Here is a 17,145-nt window from a genome sequence, read left to right on the forward strand (position 1 = left end):
GGGTCGACCATGTCTGCCCATAAGCTGGGTCATCTATGAATCCCCGGTCCCTGCTAAAAGGCCGTTGAGGGAATGCAAGAGGGCAGGCTTTCCCGCTAGTCTTCAGGGTCGGAGTGTGTCCTGGTATAGACCCAGTAAGCTTGCAGCTTGGAGAGGTGATTTTTGGACAGGATCACGCTTTGTGCATGCCGCTTCCGAGGTTGATTATGGAAGCCAAAATGAGCAAGCTTCCCTGGTTGGAGCCTGGAGCCTCAGGCCAGGCCTGTGGCCCTCTCTGTTGTTGTGTTTCACGCAGTGAGGTTCTTGACTGCCCGGTGTGGCTGGAGCAGTGGGTGGGCGTGGGCTGGAGTTGGGCGATGGCGGAAGGGGGCTGATGGTTTAGGCCTCAGTGCTGCCCCTGTCAGCTCCTCTGCTGAAGTTGCCGGCACACTGTTGGCGCTAAGTGGATGTTCGTGGAGTGGGGTGTGGATCGAGTGAAGCATTTCAGCCTGGGTGGTGGCTGCTGGCCTGGAGAGAAAGGTAAGGTATCATGAGGAAAGGTCCTGTGTGATGTCGTGGGATGGGCTGTCATCATTGGGTTGCAGGCGCTGGCCTCGGCTTCCCAAGAATGTGCCTTGTTCGTGATGGGCTGGCATAAGCTGCCTATGGAGCAGATGGCTTTGGCAGTTCAAGTGGGTGAGTTGAGGTAGGTAACTTGTGTAGAGTTGCGATCCCGTTGCCCGAGGAATGACACCCAAAGGGTGTCTTGCGGGAAGTAGAGAAGATCGACATGGTGAGGCGTCTGTGCCGGCCTCCTTGGAGGTAGTTGAGTTATGCGAATATCCCCTTTGGCCGCTTTGTTCCCTTGTTTGGCAATGTGTAAAGCGAAAGTGTTTCTCCCGTGGGGGAATGACGCGACCGGCCAGTGTAGCACGCAGGCCTTTCGAACAGCCAGAGGATTATCTGGAGCAGTCCATTGGTGGGGCAGAGATGGGGGCCCCATTGCCATGCCTGCTGTGCTGCCGTGGCCAGCCACTGTTCCCTTTCAGGCTTCCAAGTCCCCTCGCATGGCAGAGGTCTTCCGTTGCAAGTCTGTCTGTGGTCCTCGGGGACCATGCCTTTGATCCCTGTGAGTTACTCGGTAGTGTCACTGTGGCAGTGGAGAATTTCCAGGATGCATGGGGTGGGATCAGCATCAACGAAGGAGACAGGCTTGTGGTCTGTCTTCCCTGGTGTTCAGTGTTCCCGTGTTCTGAAGATGTTTGTGGTTTCCAGTAGGGTCGTGTCTCCCTGTGGGCTGGAGGAGGGCACGTAGGAAGAGGCTTTCAAGGGTTTGAGAGTTTCCTGAGGGGTCAGGGCCGTGAACATTCAAGATGGGAGCTGCCTGAGACGTGGCTGGGCATGTGGAGTAGTCTCCGCCGTGGGGATCCGACATGGGTCATGGTGGATGAGGCCCACCACTTCCTGTGGTGGGCATTCCCACGGGTCAATGGAAAGTGATTAGGCCTAGTTGGTGAGAAGTGGCACGTGGGCCCACGTTCGTTAGCCCCTTGAGTGGTTTCAGGCTGCATCTTGGCAGTAGACAGCTGCCGGTCGGTGTCGGCCCGACCATGGGAGTTCCCTTGCTTCCGGAAGTGCTGCGAGTGACCCCAAATGCCCATCAGATATACTGGTAGCTGACAGAGTCTTGAGGTGCACGTAGATGTCACAGCCAAGGCCCGGAGGCAGGTCTCGTCGAGGCTGTGTGTTTTTGTCAGAAGGCGTGGCTGTGGGAGAGCGGGAGTCCATGGACTATTCCATCAGCCCCTGGGGGTCAAAGTGTGCCTGCGGCCTCTTGAAGCTGACAGGAGTCTTTCTCCTTTTAGTTGGGGGTCTAACCAGGGTGCTGTGTATAAACTATTTCTTTTATTGTTGGACTCCTCTTCACAGGGCCATAGGGACACACAGAGACCAAGACGCGTATTCAGCGGCACACGGAGAAACCCACGAGCACGTCCGCATGCACAGTCACAGTCACACATGCCCACACGCGTGAACACACACATACAGCCTCTCACACACCGGCCAACGTACGTGCCTAACTTCCTGCAGTCGTACTATCAGACATGCAGTCAATTCTCGGTAAGGGATAGAGGTCCTTGGGAAGCAGTTTCAGAGCTCAAGGCCAGGTAAATGTTTTTATGGATCATGTCCTCTGAGGACACCGGTCCACTTACAAAGCCTCGGTGATTTCTGTCCACTTCTCAGGTGCAGTTGCTGGGAAAGGCTGGCCGTCGGCACAAACAAGAAGACCTTGGTGTGCTCTGATGACTGGAGGTGCTAAGAAGAACTGGAGAAAGTGAGGCGGGCCCATGTCCCCGAGCATGTTCGTGGATAACTCAGGACGGTAGGTATTCCAGCACCCCAAGATGTGCCATTAGGTATTAGGTTTTCCTCAGACGGGCCCAATGGCTGCAAGAGTGGATTGATTGTTCCTCTTGCTGAGTGGCCTGAGGGCTGTGGATTCTCCAGGCTTTTGAGGTAGCCCAGGCTCATGGCTCCTGTACAGAGCCCCGCACACACCCCGGTTGTGTTCTGCAGCATCCCAGCATGTGCTTGGATCGATGATGACACCCTTGCATGCATTTCTTGGAAAATCTGAACCAAATGAGTGAGAACACTCTACCGTCTCCTCTTCGAAACTGAGGTTCAGCACGTTCCCTCTCTCAGGGGGAGAGGACAGTTAGGAATGAGGGCCAGCGTCCCCCGCCGACATGCATGCAAACACCACCAAGGACTCCAGTATTGGAGGGGCTCCTGTCTGAGTGTTGACCGTGTCTGCACATAAGCTGTGTTATCTGTGAATCCCGGGTCCCTGCTGAATGGCTGTTGAGGGAATGCGAGGGGGCAGGCTCTCCTGCTGGTCTTAAGAGTCGGAGTGTGTGCTGGTCTAGGCCCAGTTAGCTTGCAGTTGGGAGGTGAGTTGTGGCCAGGAGCACGCTTCGTGCATGCCATTTTGGGGGTTGATTCTGGAAGCCAAAATGAGCAAGCGTCCCTGGTTGGTGCCTTGATCCTCAGGACAGGCCTGTGGACCTCCCTGTTCTTGTGTTTTTCACGGTGAGGTTCTTGAGTGCCTAGTGAGGCTGGAGCAATGGGCGGGGCTGAGCTCGGTTGGGCATCAGCGGAAAGGGGCTGATGGATTAGGCCTCGCTGCTGCCCTTGTTTGCTTCTCTACTTTAACTCCCGGCACAGTGTTGATGCCAAGTGGGTCATCGTGGAGTGGGGAGAGGAACGAGTGCTGAATTTAAACCTGCGTGGATCACTGATGGCCCGCACAGGAAGGGAAGGGAAGATGTGGACATCTCCTTTGTGATGTCGTGGAATAGGCTATCATAATTGGGTTGCAGGTGCTGGCCTCGGCTTCCCAAGGATGTGTCATGTTCGTGATTGGCTGGCATCAGCTGCCTATGGAGGGGATGGCTTTGGCAGTTCAAGTGGATGAGGTGAGGTAGGTAACTGTGTAGATTTGGAATCCCATTGCGAGAGGAAAGACAACCAAAGGGTGTCTTGGGAGACGTAAAGAAGATTGACATGGTGATGCGTCTGTGCTGGCCTCCTTGGAGAATGTTTAGTTATGCGAACATCCCCTTTGGCTGCTTTGTTCCCTTGGTTGGGAATGTGCAAAGCTAAAGTGCTTCTCCCGGCGGGGGGGGGCATGACTCGGCTTGTGAACAGCCAGAGGTTTATCTGGAGCAGTCTGTTGGGGGGACAGAGTTGGGGGCACTGTTGCGACACCAGGTGCACTGTCGTGGACAGCCACTGTGCCCTTTCAAGGTTCCAGGTCCCCTCGTGTGGCAAAGGTTTTCCGTTGAAAGTCTGTCTGTGGTCCTCGGGGACAGTGCCTTTGATCACTGTGAGTTCCTTGGTAGTGTCGCTGTGGCAATGGAGAATTGCCAGGATGCATGTGGTGGGGTGGACATCATCAAAGCAGACAGGCTTGCGGTGTGTCTTCCCTGCTGTTCAGTGTCTCCGTGTTCGCATGATGTCTGTGGCTTCAAGTAGAGTCGAGTCGCCCTGCAGGCAGGAGGAGGGCACTTAGGACGAGGCTGTGTAGCGTTTGAGCGTTTCCTCAGTGCTCAGGGCCGCAAACCCTACCAGTTGAAAGCTTACCTATACGTGGCCGGGAAGGTGGCCTAATTTCCGCTGTGGGCTTCCAACCTGTGTCATGGTTGCTGAAGCCCAACACTTCCCATTGAGGGCATTCCCACGGGGTCATGGAAAGTGATTTGGTCTAGTTGGCGAGATGAGGCACTTGGGCCGAAGTCCATTAACCCCTTGAGAAGTGCCAGGCTGCATCTTGCCTGTCGTCACCTGCAGGTCTGTGTCAGCCCGCCCATGGGAGGATACCTTGCTTCCGGGAGCACTGGGAGTGACCCCAAGGGCACATCAGATGTGCTGGTAGGTGGCAGGATCTCCAGGTCCACATAGGTGTGACACCCACGGCCGGGAGGGAGGTCTCGTCCAGTCTTTGTGCTTTGGTCAGAAGGCGTGGCTGTGGGAGAGTGGGAGTCTGTGGCCTATTTCGACAGCCTGGGGGTCAAAGTTCGCATGCGGCCTCATGAAGCTGACAGGGGTCTTTCTCCTTTCAGCTGGGGTTCCAACCAGGGTGCTGTGTATAAACGATGACGTTTACTGTTAGAGGCGTCTGCAGAGGGCCACAGGAACACCCAGAGACCAAGACGCATATTTAACGGCACACAGAGGAATCCACAAACGCATCCTCGTGCAGAGTCACAGTCACACACGCCCACACGTGTGAATACACACATACAGCGTCTCACACACCGAGCAACGTACGTGCGTAACTTCCTTCAGTCGTGCTGTGAGACACACAATCAGCTTTCGGTAAGGGATAGTGGTACTTGGGAAGCAGATTCCAGGCTCACGCCCTGGTTAAGTGTTCACAAAAATCATGTTCTCTGTGGACCCTGGTGCAATTTATAAACCTGCGTGATTTCTGTCCACTGCTCAGGTGCAGTTGCAGCGTAAGGTTGGCTGTTGGCAGAGAAGAAGACCTTCGCATCGTCTGATGACTGGATGTGCTGAGGAGAACTGGAAAAAGTGGGGCGGGTGCACGTTGCCGAGCATGGCTGTGGATATCTCAGGACGGTAGGCATTCACCCATACTAAGATGTGCCATTGGATATTAGGATTTCCACAGATGGGCCCAATGGGTGCAAGAGTGGATTGATTGTTGGTCCTGCTGAGTGGCCTGAGGACTGTGGATTCCCCAAGCAGTTGGAGTACTGCCAGGTCATGGCTCCTCTGCAGAGACCCACGGCCTTCCCTTTTGTGTTCTGCAGCGTCCCAGCATGTGCTTGGATCGATGATGACACCCTTGTATGCATTCCTTGCAAAATCTGAACAAAATGAGTGAGAACGCTCTACCGTCTCCTCATCGAAACTGAGGCCCAGCACGTTTCCTCTCTCGGGAGTACAGGACAGTTAGGAGTGAGGGCCAACGTCCCCTGCTGACAGGCATGCAAACACCACTAAGGGCTCCAGCATTGGAGGGGCTCCTGTCTGAGGGTCGACCATGTCTGCCCATAAGCTGGGTCATCTATGAATCCCCGGTCCCTGCTAAAAGGCCGTTGAGGGAATGCAAGAGGGCAGGCTTTCCCGCTAGTCTTCAGGGTCGGAGTGTGTCCTGGTATAGACCCAGTAAGCTTGCAGCTTGGAGAGGTGATTTTTGGACAGGATCACGCTTTGTGCATGCCGCTTCCGAGGTTGATTATGGAAGCCAAAATGAGCAAGCTTCCCTGGTTGGAGCCTGGAGCCTCAGGCCAGGCCTGTGGCCCTCTCTGTTGTTGTGTTTCACGCAGTGAGGTTCTTGACTGCCCGGTGTGGCTGGAGCAGTGGGTGGGCGTGGGCTGGAGTTGGGCGATGGCGGAAGGGGGCTGATGGTTTAGGCCTCAGTGCTGCCCCTGTCAGCTCCTCTGCTGAAGTTGCCGGCACACTGTTGGCGCTAAGTGGATGTTCGTGGAGTGGGGTGTGGATCGAGTGAAGCATTTCAGCCTGGGTGGTGGCTGCTGGCCTGGAGAGAAAGGTAAGGTATCATGAGGAAAGGTCCTGTGTGATGTCGTGGGATGGGCTGTCATCATTGGGTTGCAGGCGCTGGCCTCGGCTTCCCAAGAATGTGCCTTGTTCGTGATGGGCTGGCATAAGCTGCCTATGGAGCAGATGGCTTTGGCAGTTCAAGTGGGTGAGTTGAGGTAGGTAACTTGTGTAGAGTTGCGATCCCGTTGCCCGAGGAATGACACCCAAAGGGTGTCTTGCGGGAAGTAGAGAAGATCGACATGGTGAGGCGTCTGTGCCGGCCTCCTTGGAGGTAGTTGAGTTATGCGAATATCCCCTTTGGCCGCTTTGTTCCCTTGTTTGGCAATGTGTAAAGCGAAAGTGTTTCTCCCGTGGGGGAATGACGCGACCGGCCAGTGTAGCACGCAGGCCTTTCGAACAGCCAGAGGATTATCTGGAGCAGTCCATTGGTGGGGCAGAGATGGGGGCCCCATTGCCATGCCTGCTGTGCTGCCGTGGCCAGCCACTGTTCCCTTTCAGGCTTCCAAGTCCCCTCGCATGGCAGAGGTCTTCCGTTGCAAGTCTGTCTGTGGTCCTCGGGGACCATGCCTTTGATCCCTGTGAGTTACTCGGTAGTGTCACTGTGGCAGTGGAGAATTTCCAGGATGCATGGGGTGGGATCAGCATCAACGAAGGAGACAGGCTTGTGGTCTGTCTTCCCTGGTGTTCAGTGTTCCCGTGTTCTGAAGATGTTTGTGGTTTCCAGTAGGGTCGTGTCTCCCTGTGGGCTGGAGGAGGGCACGTAGGAAGAGGCTTTCAAGGGTTTGAGAGTTTCCTGAGGGGTCAGGGCCGTGAACATTCAAGATGGGAGCTGCCTGAGACGTGGCTGGGCATGTGGAGTAGTCTCCGCCGTGGGGATCCGACATGGGTCATGGTGGATGAGGCCCACCACTTCCTGTGGTGGGCATTCCCACGGGTCAATGGAAAGTGATTAGGCCTAGTTGGTGAGAAGTGGCACGTGGGCCCACGTTCGTTAGCCCCTTGAGTGGTTTCAGGCTGCATCTTGGCAGTAGACAGCTGCCGGTCGGTGTCGGCCCGACCATGGGAGTTCCCTTGCTTCCGGAAGTGCTGCGAGTGACCCCAAATGCCCATCAGATATACTGGTAGCTGACAGAGTCTTGAGGTGCACGTAGATGTCACAGCCAAGGCCCGGAGGCAGGTCTCGTCGAGGCTGTGTGTTTTTGTCAGAAGGCGTGGCTGTGGGAGAGCGGGAGTCCATGGACTATTCCATCAGCCCCTGGGGGTCAAAGTGTGCCTGCGGCCTCTTGAAGCTGACAGGAGTCTTTCTCCTTTTAGTTGGGGGTCTAACCAGGGTGCTGTGTATAAACTATTTCTTTTATTGTTGGACTCCTCTTCACAGGGCCATAGGGACACACAGAGACCAAGACGCGTATTCAGCGGCACACGGAGAAACCCACGAGCACGTCCGCATGCGCAGTCACAGTCACACATGCCCACACGCGTGAACACACACATACAGCCTCTCACACACCGGCCAACGTACGTGCCTAACTTCCTGCAGTCGTACTATCAGACATGCAGTCAATTCTCGGTAAGGGATAGAGGTCCTTGGGAAGCAGTTTCAGAGCTCAAGGCCAGGTAAATGTTTTTATGGATCATGTCCTCTGAGGACACCGGTCCACATACAAAGCCTCGGTGATTTCTGTCCACTTCTCAGGTGCAGTTGCTGGGAAAGGCTGGCCGTCGGCACAAACAAGAAGACCTTGGTGTGCTCTGATGACTGGAGGTGCTAAGAAGAACTGGAGAAAGTGAGGCGGGCCCATGTCCCCGAGCATGTTCGTGGATAACTCAGGACGGTAGGTATTCCAGCACCCCAAGATGTGCCATTAGGTATTAGGTTTTCCTCAGACGGGCCCAATGGCTGCAAGAGTGGATTGATTGTTCCTCTTGCTGAGTGGCCTGAGGGCTGTGGATTCTCCAGGCTTTTGAGGTAGCCCAGGCTCATGGCTCCTGTACAGAGCCCCGCGCACACCCCGGTTGTGTTCTGCAGCGTCCCAGCATGTGCTTGGATCGATGATGACACCCTTGCATGCATTTCTTGGAAAATCTGAACCAAATGAGTGAGAACACTCTACAGTCTCCTCTTCGAAACTGAGGTTCAGCACGTTTCCTCTCTCAGGGGGGGAGGACAGTTAGGAATGAGGGCCAGCGTCCCCCGCCGACATGCATGCAAACACCACCAAGGACTCCAGTATTGGAGGGGCCCCTGTCTGAGGGTTGACCGTGTCTGCACATAAGCTGTGTTATCTGTGAATCCCGGGTCCCTGCTGAATGGCTGTTGAGGGAATGCGAGGGGGCAGGCTCTCCTGCTGGTCTTAAGAGTCGGAGTGTGTGCTGGTCTAGGCCCAGTTAGCTTGCAGTTGGGAGGTGAGTTGTGGCCAGGAGCACGCTTCGTGCATGCCATTTTGGGGGTTGATTCTGGAAGCCAAAATGAGCAAGCGTCCCTGGTTGGTGCCTTGATCCTCAGGACAGGCCTGTGGACCTCCCTGTTCTTGTGTTTTTCACGGTGAGGTTCTTGAGTGCCTAGTGAGGCTGGAGCAATGGGCGGGGCTGAGCTCGGTTGGGCATCAGCGGAAAGGGGCTGATGGATTAGGCCTCGCTGCTGCCCTTGTTTGCTTCTCTACTTTAACTCCCGGCACAGTGTTGATGCCAAGTGGGTCATCGTGGAGTGGGGAGAGGAACGAGTGCTGAATTTAAACCTGCGTGGATCACTGATGGCCCGCACAGGAAGGGAAGGGAAGATGTGGACATCTCCTTTGTGATGTCGTGGAATAGGCTATCATAATTGGGTTGCAGGTGCTGGCCTCGGCTTCCCAAGGATGTGTCATGTTCGTGATTGGCTGGCATCAGCTGCCTATGGAGGGGATGGCTTTGGCAGTTCAAGTGGATGAGGTGAGGTAGGTAACTGTGTAGATTTGGAATCCCATTGCGAGAGGAAAGACAACCAAAGGGTGTCTTGGGAGACGTAAAGAAGATTGACATGGTGATCCGTCTGTGCTGGCCTCCTAGGAGAATGTTTAGTTATGCGAACATCCCCTTTGGCTGCTTTGTTCCCTTGGTTGGGAATGTGCAAAGCTAAAGTGCTTCTCCCGGCGGGGGGGGGCATGACTCGGCTTGTGAACAGCCAGAGGTTTATCTGGAGCAGTCTGTTGGGGGGACAGAGTTGGGGGCACTGTTGCAACACCAGGTGCACTGTCGTGGACAGCCACTGTGCCCTTTCAAGGTTCCAGGTCCCCTCGTGTGGCAAAGGTTTTCCGTTGAAAGTCTGTCTGTGGTCCTCGGGGACAGTGCCTTTGATCACTGTGAGTTCCTCGGTAGTGTCGCTGTGGCAATGGAGAATTGCCAGGATGCATGTGGTGGGGTGGACATCATCAAAGCAGACAGGCTTGCGGTGTGTCTTCCCTGCTGTTCAGTGTCTCCGTGTTCGCATGATGTCTGTGGCTTCAAGTAGAGTCGAGTCGCCCTGCAGGCAGGAGGAGGGCACTTAGGACGAGGCTGTGTAGCGTTTGAGCGTTTCCTCAGTGCTCAGGGCCGCAAACCCTACCAGTTGAAAGCTTACTTATACGTGGCCGGGAAGGTGGCCTAATTTCCGCTGTGGGGTTCCAACCTGTGTCATGGTTGCTGAAGCCCAACACTTCCCATTGAGGGCATTCCCACGGGGTCATGGAAAGTGATTTGGTCTAGTTGGCGAGATGAGGCACTTGGGCCGAAGTCCATTAACCCCTTGAGAAGTGCCAGGCTGCATCTTGCCTGTCGTCACCTGCAGGTCTGTGTCAGCCCGCCCATGGGAGGATACCTTGCTTCCGGGAGCACTGGGAGTGACCCCAAGGGCACATCAGATGTGCTGGTAGGTGGCAGGATCTCCAGGTCCACATAGGTGTGACACCCACGGCCGGGAGGGAGGTCTCGTCCAGTCTTTGTGCTTTGGTCAGAAGGCGTGGCTGTGGGAGAGTGGGAGTCTGTGGCCTATTTCGACAGCCTGGGGGTCAAAGTTCGCATGCGGCCTCATGAAGCTGACAGGGGTCTTTCTCCTTTCAGCTGGGGTTCCAACCAGGGTGCTGTGTATAAACGATGACGTTTACTGTTAGAGGCGTCTGCAGAGGGCCACAGGAACACCCAGAGACCAAGACGCATATTTAACGGCACACACAGGAATCCACAAACGCATCCTCGTGCAGAGTCACAGTCACACACGCCCACACGTGTGAATACACACATACAGCGTCTCACACACCGAGCAACGTACGTGCGTAACTTCCTTCAGTCGTGCTGTGAGACACACAATCAGCTTTCGGTAAGGGATAGTGGTACTTGGGAAGCAGATTCCAGGCTCACGCCCTGGTTAAGTGTTCACAAAAATCATGTTCTCTGTGGACCCTGGTGCAATTTATAAACCTGCGTGATTTCTGTCCACTGCTCAGGTGCAGTTGCAGCGTAAGGTTGGCTGTTGGCAGAGAAGAAGACCTTCGCATCGTCTGATGACTGGATGTGCTGAGGAGAACTGGAAAAAGTGGGGCGGGTGCACGTTGCCGAGCATGGCTGTGGATATCTCAGGACGGTAGGCATTCACCCATACTAAGATGTGCCATTGGATATTAGGATTTCCACAGATGGGCCCAATGGGTGCAAGAGTGGATTGATTGTTGGTCCTGCTGAGTGGCCTGAGGACTGTGGATTCCCCAAGCAGTTGGAGTACTGCCAGGTCATGGCTCCTCTGCAGAGACCCACGGCCTTCCCTTTTGTGTTCTGCAGCGTCCCAGCATGTGCTTGGATCGATGATGACACCCTTGTATGCATTCCTTGCAAAATCTGAACAAAATGAGTGAGAACGCTCTACCGTCTCCTCATCGAAACTGAGGCCCAGCACGTTTCCTCTCTCGGGAGTACAGGACAGTTAGGAGTGAGGGCCAACGTCCCCTGCTGACAGGCATGCAAACACCACTAAGGGCTCCAGCATTGGAGGGGCTCCTGTCTGAGGGTCGACCATGTCTGCCCATAAGCTGGGTCATCTATGAATCCCCGGTACCTGCTAAAAGGCCGTTGAGGGAATGCAAGAGGGCAGGCTTTCCCGCTAGTCTTCAGGGTCGGAGTGTGTCCTGGTATAGACCCAGTAAGCTTGCAGCTTGGAGAGGTGATTTTTGGAGAGGATCACGCTTTGTGCATGCCGCTTCCGAGGTTGATTATGGAAGCCAAAATGAGCAAGCTTCCCTGGTTGGAGCCTGGAGCCTCAGGCCAGGCCTGTGGCCCTCTCTGTTGTTGTGTTTCACGCAGTGAGGTTCTTGACTGCCCGGTGTGGCTGGAGCAGTGGGTGGGCGTGGGCTGGAGTTGGGCGATGGCGGAAGGGGGCTGATGGTTTAGGCCTCAGTGCTGCCCCTGTCAGCTCCTCTGCTGAAGTTGCCGGCACACTGTTGGCGCTAAGTGGATGTTCGTGGAGTGGGGTGTGGATCGAGTGAAGCATTTCAGCCTGGGTGGTGGCTGCTGGCCTGGAGAGAAAGGTAAGGTATCATGAGGAAAGGTCCTGTGTGATGTCGTGGGATGGGCTGTCATCATTGGGTTGCAGGCGCTGGCCTCGGCTTCCCAAGAATGTGCCTTGTTCGTGATGGGCTGGCATAAGCTGCCTATGGAGCAGATGGCTTTGGCAGTTCAAGTGGGTGAGTTGAGGTAGGTAACTTGTGTAGAGTTGCGATCCCGTTGCCCGAGGAATGACACCCAAAGGGTGTCTTGCGGGAAGTAGAGAAGATCGACATGGTGAGGCGTCTGTGCCGGCCTCCTTGGAGGTAGTTGAGTTATGCGAATATCCCCTTTGGCCGCTTTGTTCCCTTGTTTGGCAATGTGTAAAGCGAAAGTGTTTCTCCCGTGGGGGAATGACGCGACCGGCCAGTGTAGCACGCAGGCCTTTCGAACAGCCAGAGGATTATCTGGAGCAGTCCATTGGTGGGGCAGAGATGGGGGCCCCATTGCCATGCCTGCTGTGCTGCCGTGGCCAGCCACTGTTCCCTTTCAGGCTTCCAAGTCCCCTCGCATGGCAGAGGTCTTCCGTTGCAAGTCTGTCTGTGGTCCTCGGGGACCATGCCTTTGATCCCTGTGAGTTACTCGGTAGTGTCACTGTGGCAGTGGAGAATTTCCAGGATGCATGGGGTGGGATCAGCATCAACGAAGGAGACAGGCTTGTGGTCTGTCTTCCCTGGTGTTCAGTGTTCCCGTGTTCTGAAGATGTTTGTGGTTTCCAGTAGGGTCGTGTCTCCCTGTGGGCTGGAGGAGGGCACGTAGGAAGAGGCTTTCAAGGGTTTGAGAGTTTCCTGAGGGGTCAGGGCCGTGAACATTCAAGATGGGAGCTGCCTGAGACGTGGCTGGGCATGTGGAGTAGTCTCCGCCGTGGGGATCCGACATGGGTCATGGTGGATGAGGCCCACCACTTCCTGTGGTGGGCATTCCCACGGGTCAATGGAAAGTGATTAGGCCTAGTTGGTGAGAAGTGGCACGTGGGCCCACGTTCGTTAGCCCCTTGAGTGGTTTCAGGCTGCATCTTGGCAGTAGACAGCTGCCGGTCGGTGTCGGCCCGACCATGGGAGTTCCCTTGCTTCCGGAAGTGCTGCGAGTGACCCCAAATGCCCATCAGATATACTGGTAGCTGACAGAGTCTTGAGGTGCACGTAGATGTCACAGCCAAGGCCCGGAGGCAGGTCTCGTCGAGGCTGTGTGTTTTTGTCAGAAGGCGTGGCTGTGGGAGAGCGGGAGTCCATGGACTATTCCATCAGCCCCTGGGGGTCAAAGTGTGCCTGCGGCCTCTTGAAGCTGACAGGAGTCTTTCTCCTTTTAGTTGGGGGTCTAACCAGGGTGCTGTGTATAAACTATTTCTTTTATTGTTGGACTCCTCTTCACAGGGCCATAGGGACACACAGAGACCAAGACGCGTATTCAGCGGCACACGGAGAAACCCACGAGCACGTCCGCATGCGCAGTCACAGTCACACATGCCCACACGCGTGAACACACACATACAGCCTCTCACACACCGGCCAACGTACGTGCCTAACTTCCTGCAGTCGTACTATCAGACATGCAGTCAATTCTCGGTAAGGGATAGAGGTCCTTGGGAAGCAGTTTCAGAGCTCAAGGCCAGGTAAATGTTTTTATGGATCATGTCCTCTGAGGACACCGGTCCACTTACAAAGCCTCGGTGATTTCTGTCCACTTCTCAGGTGCAGTTGCTGGGAAAGGCTGGCCGTCGGCACAAACAAGAAGACCTTGGTGTGCTCTGATGACTGGAGGTGCTAAGAAGAACTGGAGAAAGTGAGGCGGGCCCATGTCCCCGAGCATGTTCGTGGATAACTCAGGACGGTAGGTATTCCAGCACCCCAAGATGTGCCAGTAGGTATTAGGTTTTCCTCAGACGGGCCCAATGGCTGCAAGAGTGGATTGATTGTTCCTCTTGCTGAGTGGCCTGAGGGCTGTGGATTCTCCAGGCTTTTGAGGTAGCCCAGGCTCATGGCTCCTGTACAGAGCCCCGCGCACACCCCGGTTGTGTTCTGCAGCGTCCCAGCATGTGCTTGGATCGATGATGACACCCTTGCATGCATTTCTTGGAAAATCTGAACCAAATGAGTGAGAACACTCTACAGTCTCCTCTTCGAAACTGAGGTTCAGCACGTTTCCTCTCTCAGGGGGGGAGGACAGTTAGGAATGAGGGCCAGCGTCCCCCGCCGACATGCATGCAAACACCACCAAGGACTCCAGTATTGGAGGGGCCCCTGTCTGAGGGTTGACCGTGTCTGCACATAAGCTGTGTTATCTGTGAATCCCGGGTCCCTGCTGAATGGCTGTTGAGGGAATGCGAGGGGGCAGGCTCTCCTGCTGGTCTTAAGAGTCGGAGTGTGTGCTGGTCTAGGCCCAGTTAGCTTGCAGTTGGGAGGTGAGTTGTGGCCAGGAGCACGCTTCGTGCATGCCATTTTGGGGGTTGATTCTGGAAGCCAAAATGAGCAAGCGTCCCTGGTTGGTGCCTTGATCCTCAGGACAGGCCTGTGGACCTCCCTGTTCTTGTGTTTTTCACGGTGAGGTTCTTGAGTGCCTAGTGAGGCTGGAGCAATGGGCGGGGCTGAGCTCGGTTGGGCATCAGCGGAAAGGGGCTGATGGATTAGGCCTCGCTGCTGCCCTTGTTTGCTTCTCTACTTTAACTCCCGGCACAGTGTTGATGCCAAGTGGGTCATCGTGGAGTGGGGAGAGGAACGAGTGCTGAATTTAAACCTGCGTGGATCACTGATGGCCCGCACAGGAAGGGAAGGGAAGATGTGGACATCTCCTTTGTGATGTCGTGGAATAGGCTATCATAATTGGGTTGCAGGTGCTGGCCTCGGCTTCCCAAGGATGTGTCATGTTCGTGATTGGCTGGCATCAGCTGCCTATGGAGGGGATGGCTTTGGCAGTTCAAGTGGATGAGGTGAGGTAGGTAACTGTGTAGATTTGGAATCCCATTGCGAGAGGAAAGACAACCAAAGGGTGTCTTGGGAGACGTAAAGAAGATTGACATGGTGATGTGTCTGTGCTGGCCTCCTTGGAGAATGTTTAGTTATGCGAACATCCCCTTTGGCTGCTTTGTTCCCTTGGTTGGGAATGTGCAAAGCGAAAGTGCTTCTCCCGGCGGGGGGGGGGCATGACTCGGCTTGTGAACAGCCAGAGGTTTATCTGGAGCAGTCTGTTGGGGGGACAGAGTTGGGGGCACTGTTGCGACACCAGGTGCACTGTCGTGGACAGCCACTGTGCCCTTTCAAGGTTCCAGGTCCCCTCGTGTGGCAAAGGTTTTCCGTTGAAAGTCTGTCTGTGGTCCTCGGGGACAGTGCCTTTGATCACTGTGAGTTCCTCGGTAGTGTCGCTGTGGCAATGGAGAATTGCCAGGATGCATGTGGTGGGGTGGACATCATCAAAGCAGACAGGCTTGCGGTGTGTCTTCCCTGCTGTTCAGTGTCTCCGTGTTCGCATGATGTCTGTGGCTTCAAGTAGAGTCGAGTCGCCCTGCAGGCAGGAGGAGGGCACTTAGGACGAGGCTGTGTAGCGTTTGAGCGTTTCCTCAGTGCTCAGGGCCGCAAACCCTACCAGTTGGAAGCTTGCCTCTACGTGGCCGGGAAGGTGGCCTAATTTCCGCTGTGGGGTTCCAACCTGTGTCATGGTTGCTGAAGCCCAACACTTCCCATTGAGGGCATTCCCACGGGGTCATGGAAAGTGATTTGGTCTAGTTGGCGAGATGAGGCACTTGGGCCGAAGTCCATTAACCCCTTGAGAAGTGCCAGGCTGCATCTTTCCTGTCGTCACCTGCAGGTCGCTGTCAGCCCGCCCATGGGAGGTTACCTTGCTTCCGGGAGCACTGGGAGTGACCCCAAGGGCACATCAGATGTGCTGGTAGGTGGCAGGATCTCCAGGTCCACATAGGTGTGACACCCACGGCCGGGAGGGAGGTCTCGTCCAGTCTTTGTGCTTTGGTCAGAAGGCGTGGCTGTGGGAGAGTGGGAGTCTGTGGCCTATTTCGACAGCCTGGGGGTCAAAGTTCGCATGCGGCCTCATGAAGCTGACAGGGGTCTTTCTCCTTTCAGCTGGGGTTCCAACCAGGGTGCTGTGTATAAACGATGACGTTTACTGTTAGAGGCGTCTGCAGAGGGCCACAGGAACACCCAGAGACCAAGACGCATATTTAACGGCACACACAGGAATCCACAAACGCATCCTCGTGCAGAGTCACAGTCACACACGCCCACACGTGTGAATACACACATACAGCGTCTCACACACCGAGCAACGTACGTGCGTAACTTCCTTCAGTCGTGCTGTGAGACACACAATCAGCTTTCGGTAAGGGATAGTGGTACTTGGGAAGCAGATTCCAGGCTCACGCCCTGGTTAAGTGTTCACAAAAATCATGTTCTCTGTGGACCCTGGTGCAATTTATAAACCTGCGTGATTTCTGTCCACTGCTCAGGTGCAGTTGCAGCGTAAGGTTGGCTGTTGGCAGAGAAGAAGACCTTCGCATCGTCTGATGACTGGATGTGCTGAGGAGAACTGGAAAAAGTGGGGCGGGTGCACGTTGCCGAGCATGGCTGTGGATATCTCAGGACGGTAGGCATTCACCCATACTAAGATGTGCCATTGGATATTAGGATTTCCACAGATGGGCCCAATGGGTGCAAGAGTGGATTGATTGTTGGTCCTGCTGAGTGGCCTGAGGACTGTGGATTCCCCAAGCAGTTGGAGTACTGCCAGGTCATGGCTCCTCTGCAGAGACCCACGGCCTTCCCTTTTGTGTTCTGCAGCGTCCCAGCATGTGCTTGGATCGATGATGACACCCTTGTATGCATTCCTTGCAAAATCTGAACAAAATGAGTGAGAACGCTCTACCGTCTCCTCATCGAAACTGAGGCCCAGCACGTTTCCTCTCTCGGGAGTACAGGACAGTTAGGAGTGAGGGCCAACGTCCCCTGCTGACAGGCATGCAAACACCACTAAGGGCTCCAGCATTGGAGGGGCTCCTGTCTGAGGGTCGACCATGTCTGCCCATAAGCTGGGTCATCTATGAATCCCCGGTCCCTGCTAAAAGGCCGTTGAGGGAATGCAAGAGGGCAGGCTTTCCCGCTAGTCTTCAGGGTCGGAGTGTGTCCTGGTATAGACCCAGTAAGCTTGCAGCTTGGAGAGGTGATTTTTGGACAGGATCACGCTTTGTGCATGCCGCTTCCGAGGTTGATTATGGAAGCCAAAATGAGCAAGCTTCCCTGGTTGGAGCCTGGAGCCTCAGGCCAGGCCTGTGGCCCTCTCTGTTGTTGTGTTTCACGCAGTGAGGTTCTTGACTGCCCGGTGTGGCTGGAGCAGTGGGTGGGCGTGGGCTGGAGTTGGGCGATGGCGGAAGGGGGCTGATGGTTTAGGCCTCAGTGCTGCCCCTGTCAGCTCCTCTGCTGAAGTTGCCGGCACACTGTTGGCGCTAAGTGGATGTTCGTGGAGTGGGGTGTGGATCGAGTGAAGCATTTCAGCCTGGGTGGTGGCTGCTGGCCT

General features: G+C 55.2%; 6 non-coding genes across 6 annotated transcripts; all 6 read left to right on the top strand.

Annotated features, from left to right (window-relative positions):
* Positions 1-2,576: 2,576 nt before the first annotated feature.
* LOC137750157 (small nucleolar RNA SNORD116) lies at positions 2,577-2,669 on the top strand. Its single transcript, XR_011070383.1, has one exon. It is a non-coding gene; the product is annotated as a small nucleolar RNA SNORD116 (small nucleolar RNA).
* A 2,669-nt stretch (positions 2,670-5,338) lies between these two features.
* Positions 5,339-5,431, top strand: LOC137776733 (small nucleolar RNA SNORD116). Its single transcript, XR_011076304.1, has one exon. It is a non-coding gene; the product is annotated as a small nucleolar RNA SNORD116 (small nucleolar RNA).
* A 2,690-nt stretch (positions 5,432-8,121) lies between these two features.
* On the top strand, positions 8,122-8,214 carry LOC137750611 (small nucleolar RNA SNORD116). Its single transcript, XR_011070493.1, has one exon. It is a non-coding gene; the product is annotated as a small nucleolar RNA SNORD116 (small nucleolar RNA).
* Positions 8,215-10,883: 2,669 nt separating this feature from the next.
* LOC137776746 (small nucleolar RNA SNORD116) lies at positions 10,884-10,976 on the top strand. Its single transcript, XR_011076308.1, has one exon. It is a non-coding gene; the product is annotated as a small nucleolar RNA SNORD116 (small nucleolar RNA).
* Positions 10,977-13,666: 2,690 nt separating this feature from the next.
* LOC137750615 (small nucleolar RNA SNORD116) lies at positions 13,667-13,759 on the top strand. The gene has a single exon (XR_011070495.1). It is a non-coding gene; the product is annotated as a small nucleolar RNA SNORD116 (small nucleolar RNA).
* A 2,670-nt stretch (positions 13,760-16,429) lies between these two features.
* Positions 16,430-16,522, top strand: LOC137776752 (small nucleolar RNA SNORD116). Its single transcript, XR_011076311.1, has one exon. It is a non-coding gene; the product is annotated as a small nucleolar RNA SNORD116 (small nucleolar RNA).
* The last annotated feature ends 623 nt before the right edge of the window (positions 16,523-17,145 follow it).

This window comes from Eschrichtius robustus, chromosome 1, assembly GCF_028021215.1.
Source record: "Eschrichtius robustus isolate mEscRob2 chromosome 1, mEscRob2.pri, whole genome shotgun sequence".
Taxonomy (NCBI): Eukaryota; Metazoa; Chordata; class Mammalia; order Artiodactyla; family Eschrichtiidae; genus Eschrichtius; species Eschrichtius robustus.